Source organism: Neoarius graeffei, chromosome 19, assembly GCF_027579695.1.
Source record: "Neoarius graeffei isolate fNeoGra1 chromosome 19, fNeoGra1.pri, whole genome shotgun sequence".
NCBI lineage: Eukaryota > Metazoa > Chordata > Actinopteri > Siluriformes > Ariidae > Neoarius > Neoarius graeffei.
Window position 1 is genome coordinate 21,264,492 of NC_083587.1, and position 19,288 is coordinate 21,283,779.

The 19,288-nt window shown below is 43.2% G+C and overlaps 1 protein-coding gene across 6 annotated transcripts in view; it reads right to left on the reverse strand.

Moving 5' to 3' along the window:
• relch (RAB11 binding and LisH domain, coiled-coil and HEAT repeat containing) overlaps window positions 1-19,288 on the reverse strand; it is a 121,484-nt gene that overhangs the window by 100,858 nt on the left and 1,338 nt on the right. The window lies entirely within an intron of this gene.

Genomic DNA, 19,288 nt, shown 5'->3' on the forward strand with positions numbered 1-19,288 from the left:
AGCGGATGTAGAGTGGACCAATCAGAGCCCTCTTGTCTGCGACGCTGTCTGCGAGGCTTCTGTGGTGGTCACAATTTTTGGGAGGTGTGCGCAGAGCGTCTGCGAAGGTGGGGGGGCTATGCAGACGCTATCTGCGACACCGTCTGCGAGGACTGGGTTGTCAGCATAAATTGGCCTTAAGTGTAAATCACTTACAATTTCAAGGTGATGTGTGAGAAATGGGCAAATCATCTCCTTTAATTTGCTATTGAGGTCTGTATCAAATTTAGAAACAGCCGATAAACGTACTAACTAATGACAAAACTCTAACTGCTTTGCTGATGTTAGACGTAACAGCAGCGCTAATGTTGTCTCATCTCATCTCATTATCTCTAGCCGCTTTATCCTTCTACAGGGTCGCAGGCAAGCTGGAGCCTATCCCAGCTGACTACGGGCGAAAGGCGGGGTACACCCTGGACAAGTCGCCAGGTCATCACAGGGCTGACACATAGACACAGACAACCATTCACACTCACATTCACACCTACGGTCAATTTAGAGTCACCAGTTAACCTAACCTGCATGTCTTTGGACTGTGGGGGAAACCGGAGCACCCGGAGGAAACCCACGCGGACACGGGGAGAACATGCAAACTCCACACAGAAAGGCCCTCGCCGGCCCCGGGGCTCGAACCCAGGACCTTCTTGCTGTGAGGCGACAGCGCTAACCACTACACCACCGTGCCGCCCCCGCTAATGTTGTAAATAAAGAAATTAAAGGACTTTTATGCCACATATTAGCTAAAGTTGGGCAAGAAATTCACTCCGAGTCATACATGGAAATCGCACAAACAAATTAAGGATGCACAACTGGGCAACAGGACAACAATACTGATATCGTGATAAATCATGCCATAATAAACTTTTCTGAGATATTGCAGGATCCTGTAATAAATATAATTATACAGTTGTGGTCAGAAGTTTACATCCAAGATGACATTCATGTCACTGTATATGAATGTCATGACAATATTGGGCTTTCATTTATTTCTTGAACTGGTTCATTGCACAAAGTGGATGGAATAATGAAGGAGGACTACCTCAGAATTCTTCAGCATAACCTCAAACCATTGGAAACTTTCTGTGGCAAAATGATTGTACAACATATTTCTTTAACAGAAAAACCCATGAATTTGGTGCAGAAGTTTTAATTTATTTTGGGCTTTCTGAAATCAACACCTAGTCAAAATTATACATAGAGGGTCAAAAAATTTGCATACACTCACTTAGATTATTAATTCAGAGGTGCTCATCTCATCTCATCATCTCTAGCCGCTTTATCCTTCTACAGGGTCGCAGGCAAGCTGGAGCCTATCCCAGCTGACTACGGGCGAAAGGCGGGGTACACCCTGGACAAGTCGCCAGGTCATCACAGGGCTGACACATAGACACAGACAACCATTCACACTCACATTCACACCTACGGTCAATTTAGAGTCACCAGTTAACCTAACCTGCATGTCTTTGGACTGTGGGGGAAACCGGAGCACCCGGAGGAAACCCACGCGGACACGGGGAGAACATGCAAACTCCGCACAGAAAGGCCCTCGCCGACCCCGGGGCTCGAACCCAGGACCTTCTTGCTGTGAGGCGATTCAGAGGTGCTGAGACTTCCAAAATGTCTCTTATCTTGCCAAGGCCTCTTAACTTCCTGTTAGGGGTTATGATTGACTACAGCTAGTAGCTTCTCTGTGCCAGTGGTTACGTTAGACTTTTTCATTGTCCGTCATTTTGACGGACAGGGTCGTAAAAATTCCGTCATTGTCCATTATTATCGGTCATTTTATTTTAACTTTTAAATGACAATGTATATAGGCTATAAATGCTATATATTTAATAACTTGTGTTTTCATGGACTCATTTTCATTTAAAAATTAATTCACAGAACAAGCTTGTATTATTTAATCATTTATTTATGTATTTATGATGCAAAAAGATGAACGAGATTCTGACGTTCGGTCACTTGTGAACCCATTTTCCCTCCGCTAAAAACATTGCGGCTGTTGAGCCTTAACGGGCATATGAACAAATGTTATTTTACAACGTAGCAAGACAATTGCAGTTCAAATATGAACAGTCCACTACAACGATTTAAGTGACAATCTAATTTGACCTGTTTGCGTGAGCTCAAACCTTCCTTCTGGCCCGCATGGATTTAAATTGGGAGCTCGCTTGTGCATAATCAAAGTCGTCAATGGAGACTGCTGCCGAGGCAATTGTCATTAAATTTTGCGTCTTTGCCTCGGACAGACGACTTCTCATTGACGTTTTAATTTTATTCTGAAGGCTGAACCCGCGCTCTGCTGCGACACTGGAGACTGGAATAACCAGCGCCACTTCAGCCAAAGTTCTGAAGTCGGGAAACATTTCTCCCAGGGAAGTGATCAGAAGCCGGCAAGAGCCTCTGAAAGTTGGATTTCCCGACCCTGCTAGTACTCTCTTCATAGGGAGGAAATCCTGCAGCATGCGGTCTTTCTGCACCAGTGGTGCAGCTGCACCCCGCGGTGACCCGTAGTGGGCTGACACGGAAGGTCTTAAATAAAACGAAGTTATGTTTAAATGTTAGTTTGTCTACCCGTGCTCTCATTAAAATGATAGTTTAGCAGATATTCGAGCAGTGATGTTCCTAAGCTTCCTAAGCTTGCTGGGGAAGAATACAATAAATCGACATTTGTTTCATTTTAAAAACAAGAAAACAACTAGTCTAAATGAGCGCTATTGTACAGGCAGGGAAACGACACAAACAACCCAATGCATCTCTTTTTTTTTAATAGCAAAAATGACGCGTCTTCTGCAGAGAAGGGAAACATTAATCCATCTCACTGTGCTAGTGGTTAGAAAAGTCAGAGCGCGGTCAGGAGCGCGATGGGGGGAACAGCCTTGCGCAGTGGCTACAGTGTATACATGAGCAGCCTATGCACTGAACATCAAGACTGACGCAACGCCGGCTCAGATTGAAAGTGACGGCAGTGAAGACTATGTATACTGTATGTAAGAAAACTCTGCCACAACTTGCCAATCATTTCAATTGTGTGTTTCATTATGTTTTATTATTGTTATTATTAGGCTATTATTGTTATTGGTAATGGTAACGGTAAACATCCGTCAAAATGACCGACGTCCTTCAGATTTTTCCGTCATAGCTAAAAAAAAAATCCGTCAATGACGGACAATTGTCGGTTAACGCGACCTATGCTCTGTGCCTTCATAGAAAGGGTTTGTTTACAGCACTCATTGGATTGACCAACACACAGTAAAATGGGAAAGTCCAAGGAGCTCAGTGCAGATCTGAGAAAGAGGATCGCAAATGTACACAACTCAGGAATGTCTCTTAGGGCCATTTCTAAACAACTGCAGATCCCAAGATCAGTTCAAACAATTGTATGTAAAAGTTACTGGGAAGTGTTGTTACTTTGCCAAGCCACTTTGCTTCAAGAAAACCCAAACAGTCACCCTCAGCTGAAAGGAAATTGATTCGGATGGTCAGGAATAACCCAGGAACCACCATGGCACAGCCCTGCCATGAACTGGAAGCTGATGGATCACGGTCTACAGTTCAGCGAGTTTTATATATCACTATGGACTAAGAGGCTGCTATCCCAAAAATAACCCCCTGCTCCAAAACTGACACCTTCAAGCTTAACTATACTTTGCAACTGACCACATGGATAAAGAAAAAGCCTTCTGGAGGAAAGTTGTATGGTCAGATGAGACAAAGATTGAGTTGTTTGGCCACAATGACCACACTGTACAGAGGGACACTGTACCAGCTGGTGGTGGTAGCAGCATCATGCTCTGGGGCTGTTTGGCTGCCAGTGGAACTGGTTCATTGCACATAGTGGATGGAATAATGAAGGAAGACTACCTCAGAATTCTTCAGCATAACCTCAAACCATTGGAAACTTGAACATGATTGGGAGACACAACAGGACAATAAACCCAAACATGCATCAGAGCTGGTTGTGGAGGATAAAGCAGGCTAATATTAAGCTTAAAACAAGCCCTGACTTCAACCCTACTGACCGTGCTTATAAGTCGAGTCCATGCCAAGAAAAAACAACAAACAAATGTAATTGAACGCTACCAATTCTACCATGAAGAGTCATGAAATATCCAACCAGAATCCTGCCAAAAGCTTGTTCATGGTAAACAAAAAATGTTTGGTCAAGGTGAATCTTGCAAAAAGACTTTTTTTTTAAAGATATTTTTTGGGCTTTTTCCACCTTTATTGGATAGGACAGTGTAGAGACAGGAAATGAGCAGGAGACAGGGAGGGATCGGGAAATGACCTCGGGCTGGAATCGAACCCGGGTCCCCGGATTTATGGTATGGGGCCTTATCCACCTGAGCCACGACGCCCCGCAAAAAGACATTTTACTCAAATATTAGGAGTGCTGCATGTATATTTTTGACCATGTATGTATACTTTTGACCCTTTTGATTTCAGAAAACCCAAAGAAAATTGTGCACCGAATTCTAGTTTTTTTTAAAGATGTATTGCTATACAACCATTCTGCCACAGAAAAAAAAAGTTCAGAGAAAAATCACTGAAAACCCAAATATTGCCATGACATTCATGTCACTGCATGTAAACTTCTGACCACAACTGTAAAAATATACAGTATATGGCTTGAAAGTTTGTGAACCTTTTAGAATTTTCTATATTATTTCTGCATCAATATGACCAATTTTATGACATTTTCACACTGGTGCTAGAAGTAGATCAAGAGAACCCAATTCTGTGAGTGGCAAAAAAGTATGTGTACCTTTGCTTTCAGACCCCCCCGTGCAGCAATAACTGCAACTAAACATTCCGATAGCCGTTAATCAATCCTGCACAATGGCTTGGAGGAATTTTAGCCCATTCCTCTCTACACAACAGCTTCAACACTGGGATATTGGAGAGTTTCCTCACATGAACTGCGCACTTCAGATCTTTCCACAACATTTATATTAGATTAAGGTCAGGACTTTGACTCGGCCATTCTAAAACATTAATTTTATGCTTCTTTAACTATTCTTTGGTCGAATGACTTGTGTGCTTAGGATCATTGTCTTGCTGCATGACCCACTTTCTCTTGAGATTCAGTTCACAGACAGATGTCCTGACATTTTCCTTTAGAATTCACAGCAATCAATCATTCTTCCATCACTGACATCAACTTATCCAGGCCCAGATGCAGTAAAACAAGCCCAAATCATGACACTACCACCACGTTTCACAGATGGGATAAAGTTCTTATGCTGGAACACAGTGTTTTCCTTTCTCCAAACAAATGTTCTCATTTACAACTCCGATTCCAAAAAAGTTGGGACAAAGTACAAATTGTAAATAAAAACGGAATGCAATGATGTGGAAGTTTCAAAATTCCATATTTTATTCAGAATAGAACATAGATGACATATCAAATGTTTAAACTGAGAAAATGTATCATTTAAAGAGAAAAATTAGGTGATTTAGGGAGTTTAGGGATAGGAATGTTAACCCATTCTTGTCTAATGTAGGATTCTAGTTGCTCAACTGTCTTAGGTCTTTTTTGTCGTATCTTCCGTTTTATGATGCGCCAAATGTTTTCTATGGGTGAAAGATCTGGACTGCAGGCTGGCCAGTTCAGTACCCGGACCCTTCTTCTACGCAGCCATGATGCTGTAATTGATGCAGTATGTGGTTTGGCATTGTCATGTTGGAAAATGCAAGGTCTTCCCTGAAAGAGACGTCGTCTGGATGGGAGCATATGTTGCTCTAGAACCTGGATATACCTTTCAGCATTGGTGTCTTTCCAGATGTGTAAGCTGCCCATGCCACACGCACTAATGCAACCCCATACCATCAGAGATGCAGGCTTCTGAACTGAGCGCTGATAACAACTTGGGTCGTCCTTCTCCTCTTTAGTCCGAATGACACGGCGTCCCTGATTTCCACAAAGAACTTCAAATTTTGATTCGTCTGACCACAGAACAGTTTTCCACTTTGCCACAGTCCATTTTAAATGAGCCTTGGCCCAGAGAAGACGTCTGCGCTTCTGGATCATGTTTAGATATGGCTTCTTCTTTGAACTATCGGGTTTTAGCTGGCAACGGCAGATGGCACGGTGAATTGTGTTCACGGATAATGTTCTCTGGAAATATTCCTGAGCCCATTTTGTGATTTCCAATACAGAAGCATGCCTGTATGTGATGCAGTGCCGTCTAAGGGCCCGAAGATCACGGGCACCCAGTATGGTTTTCCGGCCTGGACCCTTACGCACAGAGATTATTCCAGATTCTCTGAATCTTTTGATGATATTATGCACTGTAGATGATGATATGTTCAAACTCTTTGCAATTTTACACTGTCGAACTCCTTTCTGATATTGCTCCACTATTTGTGGGCGCAGAATTAGGGGGATTGGTGATCCTCTTCCCATCTTTACTTCTGAGAGCCGCTGCCACTCCAAGATGCTCTTTTTATACCCAGTCATGTTAATGACCTATTGCCAATTGACCTAATGAGTTGCAATTTGGTCCTCCAGCTGTTCCTTTTTTGTACCTTTAACTTTTCCAGGCTCTTATTGCCCCTGTCCCAACTTTGAGATGTGTTGCTGTCATGAAATTTCAAATGAGTCAATATTTGGCATGAAATTTCAAAATGTCTCACTTTCGACATTTGATATGTTGTCTATGTTCTATTGTGAATACAATATCAGTTTTTGAGATTTGTAAAATTATTGCATTCCGTTTTTATTTACAATTTGTACTTTGTCCCAACTTTTTTGGAATCGGGGTTGCAAACCAAAAAAGTACCATTTTGTTCTCATCCATCCACAAAAGTTTCTCTAATAGACTTCTGGCTTGCCCACATGACCTTTAGCAAACTGTAGTTGGGCAGCAATGTTCTTTTTGGAGAGCAGTAGCTTTCTTCTTCTACCCTGCCATATACACTGTTTTTGTTCGGTCTTCTCCTGATGGTGGACTCATGAACATTAGTCAATATGAGAGAGGCCTTTAGTTGCTTAGAAGTTACCCTGGATTCCTTTTGAGAGACTTCATGGACAATTACACACCTTGCTCTCGGAGTGACCTTTGTTGGTTGACCACTCCTGGGGAGGGTAACAGTGATCTTGAATGTCTTCCTTTCGTACACAAATCTGTCTGACTGTGGATTGGTGAATTCCAAACTCTTTAGAGATGGTTTTTAACTTTATCAAGTGTTACGTGCATCAACAACTCTCCTCAGAAAACTCTTATGTTCATGCCACGATACGCTTCTAATTTCACCTTCAAATTCACTGCTAATCCGAGAGATCCACAGACTTTTGCCAATCACAGATATGTAATATTGGACCATTTTGCTCAATAAATAAATGCAAAAGTGTAATATTTCTTGCTTCATTTGGTTCTCTTTATCTACTTTTAGGACTTGTGTAAAAATCTGATGATATTTTAGGACATATTTATGCAGAAATATAATAAATTCTAAAAGGGTTCACAAACTTTCAAGCACCGCTGCATAATATTTACCTTTTTTTTTTTTTGAATATTTTAAAAGTAATTTCTTTTGGTAGACTTTTTTTTTTTGCAACATTACTGTTTTCTTGGCAGTTGGTTTGCAAACCTGTATTGTGTACTGCAATACATGTGAGCCTCTCCTGTATTTAAAAAAAAAAAAAAAAAGAGCGTGTGTGTATCGTGATTAGATATTTTTGTCATATCGTTCACCCCAGGATGCACATCCAAAGCTGAGAAAGAAAACCTGAAACAGTTCAACAATCCATACCAGTGCTAAATTGACTAAACTATCCAGAACACTAGGACACTCAGAATGCAAATCCGTTTCTATCCCACAAGCGGACCTATGCCAAAATGTCAGCAAAATCTCATTAACCACCACAGAGGGCTGCTGAAAATGTGCTCCCAACTGTGCGTGTGTGTGCCATGAAACATGGCACAATTCAGCCCCAAAAGAGCAGGACGAGGGGAGCGTGCAAGAGATGAGTGTGCTTTGATGACTACCACACAGCTGCTCCACACAAATGATCCAATTAGGACAGACATTATGCGCACAGCGTTCATTCAGCCGAACTGCAAATCCTCAGCTAAAAATACTGCAGATTTTCACCTGTTTGTCAAACCAACACCTCTGTTCTCCATCTGCTCAAGTGGAATTAAATGTGTGATGAGAGATTTCAGTACACTGATATGGAAAATGTGAAACAGTTATAGCTTTAATACTGTGCAATGTTTGTATCGACAATGACATCCCAAAAAGCAATAAAACCGACCACGATATATAAAGATAAGGACATAACTGAATTCTGGTGATGCTTTCTATAAGGTGTTGCTTATTTAAACTTTTTTGAAGGAGTCTCCGGTATCAGCTCTTAGTAAGAGTCAGAGGTAAAGCTGCAGGGCTTTGCAGTTTCTCAGTAAAATTTAACTGCATTTCTTGTCTTATTAACTTCTCTTAGGCTACATCCACACGACAACGGCAATGAGATTTTTTTTTTTTTAAATATCGCGTCCACATGGGCAACGGATCAGTAAAATATCAGGTTCATATGGCAACGCAACGCTTGCTGAAAACGATGCAATACACATGCCACACCTCTACGTGCGCTGTAAGACGGTCCCATCGGAGACACCAGAACAATAGAAGTAGACGCATGCGCATAACTGCGCATGTGCACAGTGACTATCCCTGTCACTGTCACACGCACACACTTTCTCACTCCCTATCCTATGGATATAGTCCCTTTAAATCACGTGCTCACTTTTTGAATGGAGACGCGGAAAGAGGAATGAACGGGGGTAGATGGAAGCCGGTACGGCAACATTCTGATATCCTCCAGAATTCTTTAATGGTCCGGAATAAATTGAATGCTACACGTTGATGGATTACTTTGTTCTTCTACGCCCTTTTTGAGAAATGTATTGTTGGACTTAAACCAACATCTGAAGAGGGGAGATCGCGCCTTTTTTTTTCCCTATTTTTGCTGGCGGGATTGACTCTGCCCTAAGGGCTATTCTCTCTCTCTCTCTCTCTCTCTCTCTCTCATTTTGCACCATTACACAATAAATATTCACAGTGAAAATATTTTGTAAGCGCATTTCATGAACCAAGTTATAGGATTTGTTGACAACTCGCAACGAGTTCGTTACACTTCTACCCGGCGTGAAGCACATGTGGTTGTGATGTCATCGTAAACAAATCCGTTCTACTCATCCAGACGACTTCGCAACGGCGCCGTTGCCAGATTTTTTCACTCTGGAACCCGTTCTCAAAAGATTTCGTTTTGGGGCACCCAAAACGCTGGTGCCGTGTGGACGCCAGGCCGAAACGATAAACAATTTTATCAGATTCACCTGAATCCATTGCCATGTGGACAGGGCCTTAGAAGAGGCTGGTGAAAAAAAAAAAAAGACAATTTATAGTCATTATAATCCAAGTGATAAGTAGAACTAACTCGATTTGGAGATATTCCCCAACAATAAATATTTTATACCACATATATTTATTTTTTTTAAATCACCAGTCTTTTCAAGAACATACTTTAAGAAATTAGACCTAGTTAGGTGAATACTTGCAGGTATGTAAAAGCCAAAACTGATTTCCTAAACACTCAAACTACAATGCTTATTTGTTAGAATGCTATGCATCAGTGACTCCCAATGACTCATGAGTCGTACTATGAGCAGTCGACAGCATCATCAAGCCAACATTGTTATCCAAAGCATGGCAACTGGTTCAGATCCCAGCCTAAATCACATCCAACGTGATTCAGAAATATAAAAACACCACCATCCACCTTTGTTCAGTAGATACACCGCTTATGGCCAAAGCAATTATTTATCTACATTTATTCAGCAAATATCGTATTGTTAATTTAAAAAAAAACTCTTTCAGCTCCAAGTGCCATTTTGGCAAAGATTTCCTCCACACAAAAGAAGTGTGTCTGGGAGTGTGAGCCATCTGCTCCTCCTTAGCAGGATGTCAGTCTTGCAGGAACATGGCATGCATTAGGAACAATAAAAGTGAAAAGATTCTGGCTTCGATGCACAAAACACACACAGGGTCAATTAGAAATGCAAACATTTGGCCACTGTGGCCCTGAAACAGACCGATGGTGCAGCCCAGGTGAGACGACTACACCCCATGTACTGCACACTTAACAGTACGGATGAATAGAAAAGCTGATGAACTGTATGTTCTTTGTGAAGTTATTTGACTGGCTAATGCTAACTGCCTGACTAAGAAAACACCACAATTTTGTAGTGCACTACATGTCCAGTAGGGGCAGAGCCAGATAACGCTAATGAGAATGCTCACAGTTGAGAAACCTACTACATTACAAACCCAAATAAGGAGTCACTTGGGCATCTCATACTAGTAACACCTGAGAAGAGTGTACATGTCACAATATCCAAAAGATGTATATAGTCCTCTTAGCTAGCAAACCAGCGAAGAGGACTACATTCTGCCAGGCACTATATGCTCAATAGGATGCCATTTGTGCAGCTAACTCTTTTTAACAAATGGCATAGCTAAGATGTAGTCAAAGCAGGGCACTTTATGTCCAGTATGGAGTCATTTGAGCAGATTATACTACTGACAGTGTAACACGGCTGACAAGTGCAACAGGGCTGACACGGCGTGACACGGCTGACAGTGCAACAGGGCTGACACGGCGTAACACGGCTGACAAATGCAACAGGGCTGACACGGCGTAACACGGCTGACAAATGCAACAGGGCTGACACGGCGTGACACGGCTGACAAATGCAACAGGGCTGACACGGCGTGACACGGCTGACAAATGCAACAGGGCTGACACGGCGTAACACGGCTGACAAATGCAACAGGGCTGACACGGCGTAACACGGCTGACAAATGCAACAGGGCTGACACGGCGTGACACGGCTGACAAATGCAACAGGGCTGACACGGCGTAACACGGCTGACAAATGCAACAGGGCTGACACGGCGTAACACGGCTGACAAATGCAACAGGGCTGACACGGCGTAACACGGCTGACAAATGCAACAGGGCTGACACGGCGTAACACGGCTGACAAATGCAACAGGGCTGACACGGCGTAACACGGCTGACAAATGCAACAGGGCTGACACGGCGTAACACGGCTGACAAATGCAACAGGGCTGACACGGCGTAACACGGCTGACAAATGCAACAGGGCTGACACGGCGTAACACGGCTGACAAATGCAACAGGGCTGACACGGCGTAACACGGCTGACAAATGCAACAGGGCTGACACGGCGTAACACGGCTGACAAATGCAACAGGGCTGACACGGCGTAACACGGCTGACAAATGCAACAGGGCTGACACGGCGTAACACGGCTGACAAATGCAACAGGGCTGACACGGCGTAACACGGCTGACAAATGCAACAGGGCTGACACGGCGTAACACGGCTGACAAATGCAACAGGGCTGACACGGCGTAACACGGCTGACAAATGCAACAGGGCTGACACGGTGTAACACAGCTGACAGTGCAACAGGGCTATGTGTACAGAAATATATATTGTGTATATATGTATGTAAAATTATTATATTAGTAATATTTCCCTTCTTTTCTCCTAAACTGTATTCCATTATAGCCATAACTATTCTATAGACCATTTGCATGTGACATCACAGCCGATCCAGATTGTAAACAGACGCCATCTTGTCGGTCAAACGCCATATTTCCGCCTTCTACTTCTGCTTCTACCTTTTCTTCTGGAAAACCCTACTATATACAATTCTACTACAACGTCAACTCCACTGAAAATCAATAAAACATAAGACGAGTGGAATCCTGTGTCCGAGTCCTTCCCTTTCAAGTGTGGGAAACCCATGATGCTCACATACACTTGACAGTAGGCTGCCACGGGACCCTGACAGGCGTGCAAAATGGATTGCTGCTATCAGGTATACCATATATACAGTAATAGCGATAAACTACTGATACTTGATCTAACTGATAATATAAAATATTCAACCATAATAGTGGATATGGCGGCGCATGATGGGGATGCTGCGGCTACAAGCTCTCCCTACCTGTGCACGTTTTTTATGTGTATTTTTGTGTGTTGTTCGTCTGTATCGGACTTCAGTATCCACTACAACTGTATGGACTTACTGGACATTGGTTTCCAGCAGAAAATGACGGTTTGTAGCGATTTCCATCGCATGCACAACATTCCGGACGAGATAGCGAGATCAGCGGGGTCTCCGTGGATTGTTATCGGGTCTGGCAGGCGAAGGAGGCGGCGTCGGGAGAGGAAGCAAAAGCGAGGCTGCAGAGCCGGCCTGTTGACTAAGCTCAGAAAACAGCCACTCAAACCTCCACTGCCAAGCCTCTACCTCTCCAACGCCAGATCCATGGTAAACAAGACTGACGATTTGGAATTACAGCTGGAATTACCTTATTCTATTCTCTAATCGGCTGGTCAGTGCTATACTAGATACTACTGATATATCTAGTATCAGTACTAGTACTCAATACTTAAGTGACTTACCCATCCAATGAGGATTGTTATTTTCTTGTTTACAAGATGCCACATCTGAGGGCGGCTGACAAATCCTGAATTTCTGTAAAGATAACTGACCAGAGATTTATAAGCACGCAGTGCTTCACCACTGGACAGCGAGGGAAAGTTAATGAGGTAATTATACACATCTGGGTATTCCACCTCTGGCAGGTCAATATCCACTGACACAGTCGTGAAAACTACGTCCGGTAATCGATAAGGGTCACTAATCTGTAGGTCGTTTATTTTAGACATATATCGAGTTACCTGTTCATTAGAAAAATGAGCCGTGTAGTCCGTTGGTTATATTCAGCTGTGTTGTTGACCGACAAGATGGCGGCTGTTTACATTCCAGCCGGGATTCGGTCACGTGACTGCAAGAGGTCTATTCTAGATAGAATATCTATAGTGTTCTGATGTTATCCTGTGTGGTCCTAATGCTTTCAATTCTATACAGTGATAATTCTATTATATTGTCTTTCGAGTCTGTACAGAATATGTATTCTGTTGTATTCTATATCAATGCTTTTGATTCTGTTCTATTCTACTCTATTCCGTCATATTCCACTTTTTTCCCCATAATGTATTCTGTTACACTGTCGTAACTATCTAGTCTATATAGCATATGTATAGTATTTTGTTGTATTTTATTCTGTATCTTCATAATGCTTTCTATTCTGTCATATTCCCTTCTTTCTTTTAATCTCTTCTGTTGTACTGTCATGACTGTCTATTCTTTTCTACAAGCTAAAAGAATATGTGGAGCATTTTGTTATTCTATTCGATCATATTCCCTTCTGTTCTCTTATAATGTACTCCATTATATTGTCCTCATGTTTATCCTATTTTTTGTCATGTTCTGTTCTGTGACCACACATTCTGTTCTCCATGTTCTATCTTAATGTAAACTATTTTGTCATATTCTATTCTCTCCTAAGTTATCCTATCCTATTCTCCATTTCTATCCATAATGCATTATACTGTCATTCCTAGTCTTGGGTATGACTTTAAATTGCAACCGATGGTGAGTCTCAGGTCCAGGAGGACTTGAGTATTGGGGAAAGTGGAGTTACCCCTTAATCACCATTGCTGCCAGGTCCACTCTGACCCGGAGTGGTAGCACCTGCCTGGGTTCCAGCTATGAGTTAAATAGTACATCACCAATAAGGCGCTGGCAGCAGGGCGCTTTTCAGTGCAATGTGGCAGATGAGCCCAACAGGGTCAATGGCACACCACCTGATGGCATGCAGAAGAGCCACTCAAATGGCCCACGGATGGCATCACTCAGCAAGTCAATTGTCACTGCAGGGCAACTTCCATACCCATCAGGTCTGTGGCACTTTTTGTGCACCACTTGGCATCAGGTCTGGAGGTCCAGAGAGACAAGACGATGGGCATGACATTGTTTGTCTTATCTTACTGTGCAAGGGGCTTCAGTAGGAGAGGAGAATAAGAAAGCCCTGTGACGATGGAGTAAATGTGACAGCAGGAGATCTGAGAAGCTGCAAGTTGCTAGCAGAAACTTTACACACAGGCGGCTCACGTTTGATGGTCGCAGCCTAGCTGAAGCTCTGGGGAACAGCGGGCTGAGGCAGCATTGCAGGTGTCCAGGCAGCCCTATTTAGGGACAGCACTGCCTGTCCTGGAAAGGGAAGCCCCTAGAAAAGGTGAGGTAAAGAAAGCTTACCCAGTCCTTATCTGGCTGGCTCACCGCGGGTCTCCATAATAGTGGTAGAAAGATGAAGAATATGAAATTGATAGCTGGGACTTGGAACGTTTGCACTATGTTGGACAAATGATAAGAGATCTGAGCATAGAACAGCTCTGATCATGAAGGAACTATATCATTACAGCATTGACATTGCTGCACTCCAAGAGACAAGGCTTGAAGGCCAAGGACAAGTGCAAGAGAGCAAATACACCTTCTTCTGGGGTGGGAATACGGACGGAAGGGGAAAAAAAAATTCAGGAGTCGCTTTTGCCATTTCAAATAAGATACCTGGCAAACTGCCATCACTACCAGTTGGAATATCTGAGCGAATCATAAGTTTACATGTACCCAAAGGGAATTAGCGTTACCTAAACCTGATCGATGTGTATGCACCTACCATTACCCATCCTGATGAAGAAAAAGAAGCCTTCTATCATGAATTAGCTGATGTGGAAGACAGGGTACCTCAAGTAGAGAAGCTTCTGCTCCTGGGAGATTTCAGTGCAAGGGTAGGGAATGATCACGTAACATATGAAGGTACTATTGGGAAATAGGAACACAAATCGTGAACTCATGCTCAACTTTTGTACTCAACGTGAACTATGCATCACTAATACCTACTTTTGCCAACCGGACAAGAATTACTTCACCTTGTGCCACCCAAGATCTAAACACTTACATCTCCTTGATTATGTCACGACTCACAGATCCAGCATGAAAGAGAGTCGGTCAACAAACGTAATGCGAGGAGCTGAATGCTCAACAGACCATTATATGGTCCAATCAAAGCAGAGACTCAGACTTGTATTTCCTAGATGCAAGAGAGCAGCCTCCACAACAAAGAGAAGTTGAAGAATGACGAGACACAGTGCAAACTCAAAATAGCTACTACAACTGCGCTACAGGAAAACACCCCTGATCAATAGGACACAAAAAATGTTGAGGACATGTGGAAAAGGCTGAAAGAGATATACTGCAAGTGATATACTTGGACAGCAGAAGAAAAGTACACCAGACTGGTTTCAAGAACAGGCCGATTCTATCCAAGCTTTGTTAGAAGAAAAACACAACATTTACAACCTACATCTAAAAGAGAACTCAAAGCGGTCATGCTTCTGTTGAAGATATGAAAGCGAAACAAGAAATCAGAGCTATGAAAGGTGGTGCAAGAAAGCTGAGGAACTACAGGAACTGGCAGACATGACGGACTACCATGGATTATTCGCCGGACTGAAGACACTCTTTGGACCAAGAAGCAATGTAGTGGCACCAGTGAAAAGTCCTGATGGAAGTATCCATCCATCACTTGTAGCCACTTATCCTGTTCTACAGGGTCGCAGGCAAGCTGGAGCCTATCCCAGCTGACTATAGGCCAGAGGCGGGGTACACCCTGGACAAGTCGCCAGGTCATCACAGGGCTGACACATAGAGACAAACAACCATTCACACCTACGGGCAATCTAGAGCCACCAATTAGCCTAACCTGCATGTCTTTGGACTGTGGGGGAAACCAGAGCACCCGGAGGAAACCCACGCGGACACGGGGAGAAGATGTAAACTCCGCACAGAAAGGCCCTCGCTGGCCTCGAACCCAGGACCTTCTTGCTGTGAGGCGACAGCGCCAACCACTACACCGCTGTGCCGCCCCCTGATAAAAGTAAATTCCACACATATCTGGAAGCCATAAAAAGAAGGTGGAAGGAGCATTTCTCCAATCTCATAAACCGTCAGGGGTCAGCTGAGCCTGAGGTTTGTCGCTGGCTTGAGAGAAGACCAATAAGAGAAGATCTTTGTGTACCCATCACATCAGATAAGCTTGAGAAAGCACTCGAGGATACTAGATGTGGCAAAGCACCCAGCCAAGATGGCATCCCAGCTGACATGTTGAAGTGAGGTGGCCCCAGCCTAACAGCTGCATGCTTAAAACTGTACAATACATGGTGGGAGAACATGCATCTTCCCCAAGTGACCGTTTAAAATCGCTCAAATAATGTAACAGCGTTGACACAGTGTTACACCACTGACACAGTATAACACAGCTGACACGGTGTTACGAAAGACATAACATGATAGACACAGTGTAAACAAAGGCAGCAGACAGTAATCGTGTAATAACACGCAACACTGCTGAAGCCTATAAGCCACGTTGCACACCACACAGAGAAGAGACGTACACCACATGGAGTGGACTACATGTCTTCTTTATGTACAGTAAGTAGTTATTTTGGTTGCAAACTCAAATTAGTGACAAGCAGCATGTTTTAGTCGGATTTTGTTTCCTTCTCAGGGTTTTTTCTCAAAAAATTTAGTATGAGGGCGCTCACCATGGCGAAGGAGCGAAGCGGGGGGGATGGTGCCGATTGTCCGTCCCCCCGCCGTGCGAAGCCTTTGAAAAATTGAGGCTCCAATGGGACATTCTGAGGCTATCTGAGAGGGAAATTGTAACAAATTGTCTGTCAACATTGAAAAAGAAGTAATCTTCTTCTGCCCCGGACAGTCTTTGGCTTTCTTCCGTTTCGTGCCGCGGGATGACATCTTTAAATGCCCAAGTTTCAACAAAAACAACTCGCGAACTACTTCTGTCAAAAGCTCCCGCGCCGGTGGGTGAAAGGTCATTCAGTCTCGAGAAATCTCGCTCTACAAGTCAGCTGATCTTGTATGTAACCCATGTCAAATCTCACGAGAACAGCCGCGACAAGTAAACAACTAAACAACATGGCGCCTCAGTCTGGAAAACGCCAATTCGGATTATTTTTGCACCGTCTGGCGGTGTATCTACTATGATTGGAATATTTTTGGAGCAATTATAACGTATTTGATGATCAGACACATTGTCACGTGGTGTTGCTGGGATGTTTTCACAGAGTCGGTAAGGGGGCGCACGCCGAGAGTAAGAGGGCGCAGCACCCCTGTTCCCCCGTTTAGACGAAAGCCTGCTTCTCCTGTAGGAACACACAACGCCACCAGGTTCTTGGCTAATGAGGTCACTTCCTATAAAACTACCAGAACAGCAAGGAATAGTCGAGATTTTATTATCAAATTAACCTTGTGTCCATTTTTTTCTAAAGTGCTCGAAAGCTCACAGAGCTAGAACAGAGTGATTCAACAGATCTCTCTCTCTCTCACACACACACACAAGCAGGAGCGACTGACATCGTTTTCTTATATTACAGTAGGACTTACAGTTTCGCACAATTTGTAACAACTGGTAGGCCACTTGTAGCCTGATTAGCACGGACCTCACTGAGAAACACTTTAATCTCGTAAGTATTTTCACAGCACTTGACGAAACCTGAACCGCAGCCCTATACGCCGTTATCTTACACCCGTACTGAAGCATGCTGCGGGTCAAACACTCCAATCGCATGCATAACCTTGACAAGAACTGAAGTAACAGTAGAAGCAGGAGGAAATAATCAAAAGTCATGCTGCGAAAAGTAAACAAGAGAGTCAGAGGAGGACACACCACCAGGAATAAAAATCACACAGACGTCTCAGCAAGAGAAATCACAATCACGACTAGGAAACAGAGCTCGTGATTACGTCCCACACAGTGCACAAACCTTTCATCGCATGTGGTTACGTACCGATCGCATGACCAGCACCGTTTTTCCTTTTCTTTTTATCCAGCACCTGCATGGCTGGGATCAGTGAGGGAAAACTCCACAGTGATCATCAGCAATACATACATACACATCAAACAACCTAAAGAGATTCAGCTCTTATCTGCTTTTATCAGTACGGTGTGAAACAAGGGCTTATATAGTGCACTAGAAGGATTTGGTACCAAATAATGGCTTTTATACCCCATATAGTGTGCACTACAAGTCCAGTTCAGCTATCTTTTCCCTATATAACTGATCTATATAGGATATAAAATAATACCTTCTGCACTTTATGCACCATGTCATTCAGTTTTCACTTCCTTTTATAAAATAAAAGCTCCTGTACCTTGTGAAATGCACTATATGGCTAATAAGACGCCGTGCAGGATTGTCTCTCAACTCCCTTATTAAGTGCACTAGACATGAATGACTCCTACACCTTATGTAGTGCCCTAGAACTTACAGAAGATAATTAGAGATTCAGCTCAGCTCCTGGAGTCTCTGTCGTGATCCATCTAATAACATTATAGTATGTTGGAAACCACTTATAAGTTGCCTTCCTATTCTCTATACATTGGGTGTAAAATAGTGTCCTAAACATTAAACCTAACTTATTGATGTACGGTATGAAATAAAAGGCTCCTGCACCCTTTAAAGTGCACCATATGGCCAAGAAGAAGCTATCAGGGAATTTAAACCCTACGTAGTGCGCTAAGATGTCTGTGGTTCAGCTTTTGACTTTGAACGACAGTACGTATAATGGGAACGAATGAACAAACGAACAGTTCCTGCGCCCTATGTAGCGCACGATATGCCTAACACTGCCAGCAGGAAGCCATTCAGGAATCGTCTCCTTCCTTACTCGCTGTTTAAGTGGACAACAAATAGCAGCTCGTACACCCTACGGAGTGCACTATATAGCCAGTCCCTAACCCCTATACAAGTGCACTCAATAAGATGAAACGATCATTCTTAACTGGTGGACTTCTAGGAAAAGATCTGCAAGTCCACTTTTCATGTGAATATGCAACAATGACTCTCATATCCTATGTAGTGTATGATATTTGCTATATGTCCAACTGGAAGCCATCTGGGATTTGTCTCAGTATTATCTATGAAAGTGCACTAGATAGGAGGACTGACACCAAGACCAAGACCTAATTTAGTGCCCTAGGCTTGACAGAAAACAAACACTTTATATGGAATGAAAAGACAGCTCATAGAGCCTAAAGTATGGAGTGCACTATATGGGTAGGAGCAAACTATTTGGGATGTGTTCCAAATCCTTATACAAGTGCACTAGGAAAGAAAGATGATGCACTAGGTGATATGTCCTATTTGAGGTGTGTGCGTGCGTGTGTACACTCCCTGTCCAAGTGCACGAGAAAAGAAAGATATCTGCATGTCCAATTTGAG